General features: G+C 52.2%; 1 long non-coding RNA gene across 1 annotated transcript; it reads right to left on the bottom strand.

Moving 5' to 3' along the window:
- Positions 1-2,576: 2,576 nt before the first annotated feature.
- Positions 2,577-7,053, bottom strand: LOC122681582. Its single transcript, XR_006337036.1, has 4 exons — positions 5,527-7,053; positions 4,749-4,848; positions 4,136-4,192; positions 2,577-4,064 (listed from the first exon to the last, which is right to left on the bottom strand). It is a non-coding gene; the product is annotated as an uncharacterized LOC122681582 (long non-coding RNA).
- Positions 7,054-7,648: the final 595 nt, after the last annotated feature.

Here is a 7,648-nt window from a genome sequence, read left to right as displayed (position 1 = left end):
TCCAGAGCCTGTGCTCCTGCTCCGAGGAGCCCAAGCACTATGAGAGAAAGCTCACGCAAAGCAATGAAGACCCAGCACAGTCAAAAATAAAGAAAATTTTTAAAAATTAAAAAAAAAAAAAAGTATACTTATTGTCATCCATGCAAACAACCATGGTCAAAGGCAGAAAAGGATACATTTCTTAAAGCCCTGATAAGGTGCACTTAAAAATGACATTCAGTGAAAAGAACTGCTTGCTCTAAAACCATTGAGAAAGGAAATGAAACAGACCATCATCTGCTAGAGAATTTTGGAATCACTGAGCTTAAAAGCTGGAAAGAATCTTAAAGACAAGCAATGCCACAGCTGGAGAAAATGTGGTTCAGAAGTACTTACCCACTTTCCCAAGGTCCAAGATGTAGGGTGGGGTGATGGGTTGAACTGTGTCCCTCCCACCCCTCCCCTCAAAATCCATAAGGTGAAGTCCTAATCCCTCAGTTCCACAGAACATGACCTTCTTTGGAAATAATGTCACTGTAGGTGTAACTGGTTAAATGAATAACTCCAGTATTCTTGCCTGGGAAAGCCCATGGACAGAGAAGCCTGGCGGGTTACAGTTCATGGGGTCACAAAGAGTTGGACACAGCTGAAATGACTAAACAACAACAGATGAGGTCATCAGGGTAGCCTTGATCCTATGTGGCTGGTTTCCTTAAAAAGGGGCCATTTGGGCCCAGAGCTGCACACATGGAGAATGCCATGCAGACACAAAGGCAGAGATGGAGGTGATGCTGCTATAAACCAAACAGCATAGCTGAGGATTAGCCAAAAATTGCCACCAAATTGCCAGAAAAATAGGAGAGCATCCTCTCTCTTGGCCCTCAGCAGAGCCAGCCCTGGAGGCACCGTTGATTTTGGCCCCAGCATCCAGAGCTGTGAGGTGATACCTTTCTGTTGTTCTGTGTTACGGCAGCCCTTGCCCCCTACTCTAAGTGAGAAGCAGAGCCAGAACCCGGGTGTCCTGGCTCCCAGCCCAGGACTAAGGCCTTGGAACACGTGTCTAGTAGAAGCTGCCATAGTTAGCGAACTTCTGGACTCTCTCTGCACAGAGGGGTCCATAATCTTCACGGACAGAACTACCTTTAGCTTTGAATCCTAAGCAAAGCTGAGATCAGGACTCAGGCTTGAATTGAAGGGTTGTGAGCTGCTTACGCCTCCAGTTAGAGGTGTGGGTGGAAATGGGTCCTGGAGACCCCTTACCTGTGTGTGAGGTGGGACAGGATGGTGGCCTTAAAGGATCGTGTTGTGCTGGAGTGAATTTCTTTCTATTAAGACCAAAATGGCAGCTCTGTGACCAGTACCTTCATCTCAGACATTTTGCTGTTCGTATATTCCTCCTCCAGGTCCAGATGTCTGAGGCCAGAATGCCAGGTCTGTGACTGCCAATGCAATCCAGATTACACATTTTTTAAATTGTATTTGTTTTGTGTACTTTTTGTTTTTGTATACATTTGTTTTGTATACATTTTTCCAACTGTGTAGTTGATTTACGATGTTAATTTCTTCTATACAGCAAAGTGATTCAGTCACACACATATATATTCTTTTCCGTTATGGTTTATCACAGGAGATTGGATACAGTTCCCTGAGCTGTACAGTAGGACCTTGTTATTTACCTATCCTGTGTGTAATAGTTTGCATATGCTAATCCCAACCTCCCACTCTTTCCCTCCTCACACCCCTCCTCCCCCTGGGCAGCCACGAGTCTGTTCTCTGTGAGACTGTTTTTGTTTTGTAGACATGTTGATCTGTATTGTGTTTTAGATTCCACACATTATGTATTGAATCCTCTTACCACCAGGGCAAAGGAGCTGCAGGGGATGGGAGTCTGGCTTGCTGGAGCTCGTCCCTCTGAGTAGGAAGTAAGACACACTCCTGGGGTGATCGGCAACGGCGATCCACTGTGGGTGGGATCTCCCCACCCACGAAACACAGCAAAGGGGAGGCCCATCCACAGAGGCCCCCTGCCTCGTCTGTGCTCCTTGGTCAAAACCACCCCAGACTCAGAAGCAGCTGGAAACTCCGAAGGTCAGGGTCACGATGAGGTTTGTGTCTATGGCCCACTCTGGGATGTGAACTCTTTTGGACAAGACAAAACAAAGGCAGCAAGGAAGCCACTAGGAACCAGTTTCTTTAACTCAGAGTTAGGCAAGAAAACAAGAAATAAATAAGGCCCTGGACTTCCGTTTTCAACTCCTGGGCTGACCTTGGCCAGCTCCATCCTGACCCAGGCCAGACTCCCAGAGCCCCTAGTCCAGGCCCGGCCCTACTTGAATCACCCAGAGAACCAGCCTTTCGGGGCCCCGCCAGGATTCCAGCCAACTGTTCTGTGACCCACAGAACCTTGGAGAATGGAGTATTTTCACAAAGCAGTTTTAAATCCAAACAACAGACTCTTCTGGAAACCATTGCCTCAAGCTACAGGAGGCAAAAAAAAAAAAAAAACCAAGAAAAGAACAACCTGCAAATTAAAGTTCATAATACATTTTGTACATAGTTTGTGGTTTTATAGTCACTTTAATCTTTTTTTCCCCCCAAATGCCTCCAAAGATTTGTGCATCGGCTGAGCCAACACACAGTTGCACTTCTAAGCAACGAACTTGTAAAACTAGACTCTGGACCGTGTCCCTCACAGCCTTGTAACATCTCCAAGAGCAGAAGGTGACATGATATAATGAAACAGGTCCAAGTAACCATTCCTATGTTTTGAGTCAATAGCTTCTTTGTTAAAGTCTCAGGATGATACATCCGCCCGGCTGAAGGTTTGTTTGCCCTCCTTTCTCCGACCTGCAGGTTGGCACTGTGTGGCTCCATCATCCTGGGGGTGCTTTGAGTCCATCCAGGGTCCCCAGAACTAAGTCTGAAGATGCACTGGCACAGGGGGATGGCTGTGATGGGACAGACCCAGGGGAGCCCCCATTCTCAGCGCCCTGCGTCTCCCTGCCAGACAGATTTCAGGCCCCCAGCATCTGCTGGACCCCTCCAACATCAGGCCAAGGGCTACACTACCCCTGATGGGGAAGCACTATTCTGCTCTGTTGTCAAAGTCTCCATTTCAAACCAAGAACCATGAACACAACACCATAAAACACCTATACATCAGTAAAATTTAAAAAACGAAAAAAGCAGGGAATTAGATTCAATAACCGATGACACACCACCACAATGAAAAAGAATATGAGAAAGAATATATACATGTATTACTGAATCACTTTACTGTACAGGAGGAATTAACACTGTAAATCAATTTTACTTCAATAAAACTTAAAAAAAATAAAAGAACTTGTGTCTCCAGGCCTGGCCTTTGTTCCCTCTGTTTCCTGTGGAACCCTGGGACCCGGGGCCAGGACAGTCTAGCAAAAGAAGCTGTCAGACAAGAAAGAGTACAGTCAATCTAATTATAATACTTGGCATCTTAATCTAATCTAAGACTGTTCACATTTCAACGGGTGTGAAAACACGACGTGTACTGGAAGGAATCTGTTCTCACCATAGTGAGTACCTCTGGCCTGGGAGTCTGATGCCCTGGGTTTGGGCATGACTGGTCAGCTCACCATCCTCCTGGCCCTGGGCAGCCAAGGGGGTTCGGGAGATGGGTGTCATTCAGCGCGGTGGAAACTCCTGTCTGCATTCCCCATCACTCTGGTCTCCCCTGAAGGCAGGTCCCAAGTGCTATTTCCCCACATTTCCCACCCTGAGAGGCACGTGGGTTTTGGCTTTTTCTGCTCATCTCAGCAGACACACTGCACAGTCACACCCAGAAGTGGATTCCAAAGAGGCAGCATCACCTCTAGTGCCGCCTGAGTTAAGCCTGGGAGAAACTGAAAATAGGTATTTGCCGAGGGGCCTTTCTCACCCTCGGGAGGGTCTCAGAGGCAGACAGCAGCCCCGATGGCCAGCAGGAGGAATGAGGCAGAGGACAGCGGCCACGGAGCCAGTGGACAGTCCAGGTGGGGGCGTGGCTCTCCTCCTCCCCACCTTCTGCATCCAGACCTGGTCCACCTCCTCACCTTGGAATCAAGGATCTGCCCCCAGAGGGGCCCCAGGTTAAACACACATTTGGGAGATGGGAGGGATGGGCTAGTGAAGAACCCACCTGCCAATGCAGGAGATACAAGAAATGAGGGTTCCATCTCTGGGTCAGGAAGATCCCCTGGAGAAGGAAATGGAAACCCACTCCAGTATCCTTTCCTGGAGAAATCCCCTGAACCAGGGAGCCTGGTGGGCTACAGTCCATGGGGTCACAAGAATCAGACATGACTGAGCGAGCATGCAGACACAGGGATGGACACCACGACACCCATGAAAACCTTAGAGCAGCCGTATTTGCCAGCAAAGAAGGGCCTGAGACAGGGCTGGAGCAGAGGAAGGGGCGGCACCAGGGGACACTTCTGAGGCCCCCAGTAGGACACAGACCCAGGGAGACAGGCAGCTCCTGCCCCAGGCCAACCCCAGGTCCAGCGTAGGGAAGTGGGCGTCGAAAGGCTGCAATGTTTGATTCTCTGGAGTGTGCGCTGTGACCCTCAGGGACAGCCCCACCAGCACCAACCACGCCAAGCTTGCCCTGGCCTTTGGGCACCCAATGTCTTGGAAGCCACAAGGCCAGGCTCTGATCATCAACAGGCCCTCCAATCACCTGGTACCACACTGACCTGGCTGTGGGCTCCAGGCGCCCACAGACAACCGCCATCCCAGCCCCACATCTGTACCTGGAGCAACAGCTAGGGACGCTGGGTCAATGAGGCCGCCCCGCGGTCCTCCTGACTGCAGGTAACCACGTGGCTCTCTGCCCTCTGCAGCATGCGTCCACTAACAACAGGGAAGAAGGGCGGAATTTCAAATGGGGTGAAGAGGAGGAACTCTCTGGAAGGCAGGGTGACATGCCAGGGCCCAGGAAAGGCTTTTCTAGAGCGGAGGGGTGTTGGATGCTGCAGCAAGGAGAAGCGGTGTGATGAGGATGCAAGGAAGACACAGACCTGGAGGACCAGGGGGTTCTGATGGCCAGCAGGACCAAGGCCACCCTGTGGTGATGTGAGGGGGGCAGGGAGGAACCGTCCCAGCATCAGGAGTCCAGAGACCTGCCAGGACCCTGCATCCCTGGTGAGAGATACCTCCTGCCCCACATGGGGACATCAGAGGAGCCCTGACACACACGGTGTGTCCCATCTGCTGTGCGCGCGCACACACACACACACACACACACACACACACACATACACACATACACACACACACACACACACACACACACAATGCCCCTCCCCCCTGAGGGGCAGAGAGCAGGCCCAGACAGCAGCTATGCTCTGAGGACACCGTGGTTTTCGTGGCATTTTATATGGTAACCTCCACAAATGATACCACTCTCCGCTTTAGTGCAGCAGGAGATAACTTCCTTATAAACCGATTTATCCAAGTAAAAATGTGTGTCCACTTAAGGAACAATGATGGAGTAAAGAGCAGAAACAGCAAAAATGATCAAGACAGTACCTGACGGTGTGAGGACGCGGTGGCAGGAAGGATGGTCCTCGGAGGAGTGGATTCGGCCAAGGCGCTGGGGGAAGGAGGGGAGAGGCCGGCAGGGCTCAGGCCTCACGCCCTCATGGCTTCTTGTGCCACAAAGTGGAGTCACACAAATACCAATGTGGCAGCCCCATATCCAGTGCCCTGGTCCCCGGGGATGCCGGTCAGGAGCGCACCAGCCCCTGGGCCCATCCACGGACGATCTGGCATGGTGAATTCCCCCTGGGGCCTCCAGCTCTTTGGGAATCAGCAGCAGAAAAGAAATGCAAACAATTAAGTCACCTATGTAGCGCGAGCAGTCCGAGCCGGGTCCCTCCCTGACGTGGAGGAGCAATGCGGGGAGACGGGAGGGAGACCCCACCTTGGGGTAAGGATGGGCAGACGCCAGCAGAACCCAGGCCAGGCCTGCCCTCCTCCGGCCTCCCTGACCCCGTGCGGATAACACGGCACAGGCGTGGGGGTGCAAACGAGCATGCGCGGTCAGCAAGGGGCCCGTGTTCCCAGCAATTAGGGGTGAGGATCTCGGCTCTGGGCTCTGACGCTGAACCCTATCTCCCTCGGTTTGCCGGGAGAACCCTGTCATGGGCGGTCGCTCCTTGTCCCTCGTCGGGTTCTGGCTCCACCCCTGCCCCCCAGAGAAGAAAAAGGGTTACACCAACAGGGGCCCCGTGGGGTCTGCCTCTGATTAACCAGTCTGGGAGGCGGGAATTAACTCACGACCCGACCCGAGCTAAAGCTGGAGTTTACTGGAATCCACATGATGTCGGCCAGCCTTCCCACGGTGTCTGCTCTCTTCTCTTCGGACCCTTCCTTTCAGCCCTCGGTTTGGGAGCTGTTTCTTAGGAACATGAATAGTGGAGGAGAGGATACAGGGTTGCTTCTGGAGCACCCCCCAAGCCTGGCCCCAGAGTCCTGACTTCAGGCTCCGGGAGGCCGGCTCGGCCAGCAGAGTCCAGCCCTCCACGCGCAGGCCAGACCCTCAGGCTCTCAGCGCCGCAGGGGCCCAGAATTTCCAAACTGAACGCACCTGACTTGTGTTAGTTCCGTGACTGTGCTTTAACAAGGGCGGACCCAGGGAGGGGCGCAGACCACCCCTCCCATCTGACCTGGACACAGATGGCTCAGGACCGAAGCGCTGGGGGTGTGACTGAAGAAGGGGCTTGGGTTTGGGGTCTGGCTGAATTCCAGCTCCTTCTCTCTCTCTGTACCCTCATCAGCATCACCACCTCCCACGAAAAGTACTCCTGTGGACCATGGGGCCAGGCTGGCGGCTTTGTTCTCTGATGTTCCCACTGGCTCAGGAAAGGGAATCGCTGATACATTTCCAGATTTTCAGAACTTCTTGGAACTGGGGGTCTATAAATGCCGATGAGGGCTTCCCTGGTGGCTTAGTGGTAAAGAATCCACCTGCCAATGCAGGAGACTCGGGTATGATCCCTGGGTTGGGAAGATGTCCTGGTGAAGGAAATGGCAACCCACTCCAGTAGTCTTGCCTGGAGAATCCCACGGGCAGAGCAGCCTGGCAGGCTACAGTCCTTGGTCCTTGGGGTCACTAAGAGTTGGACGTGACTGAGTGATGAACAACAACAGATGCAGATGAAGAATCAGCAATGTTATATGAACAATTACAGAAAAGCCCATTTTCATTCCCAGATCATGAACCTGGCAACAACAGAATTTCCTAATTATTCAGATCTCCAAGGGTCGGGAGCTGCCAAGAGCTTTGCCTACAAGATCCCCAGTGCTCCCACCTTTGGGCCGTGTGATCCCCTCATTTTAAAGACAGCTGAGGCTGAGAAACATTGGTCATCTCACTAGGTCCTCTGCTGGGAAGGATGGAGACCAGACATGGGGCTGGACAGGACAAGGAGAGGAGCTCTGGATGCAGGAAGCCAGAAGCTTGGAGAACTTGGCCCCACAAGCCCGGTCGATAAGGGATCAGGGAGGTTCCACTTGGAGAACAGAGGCGTGGGTAGTGGTTCTCTTCACTTGAAATCCCTTTGGAAGAAGTGGGCTCAGTGCACACTTGGGGAGGGACTGCAATCTCTGTGACAATGGGTTGTTCCACCCTAAACACACATGAGGGAGG

The sequence above is a fragment of the Cervus elaphus genome, chromosome 23, assembly GCF_910594005.1.
Source record: "Cervus elaphus chromosome 23, mCerEla1.1, whole genome shotgun sequence".
In the NCBI taxonomy this organism is placed as follows: Eukaryota; Metazoa; Chordata; class Mammalia; order Artiodactyla; family Cervidae; genus Cervus; species Cervus elaphus.
Note: the sequence above shows the minus strand (reverse complement) of the source record. Positions and strands in the feature narration are given on the sequence as shown.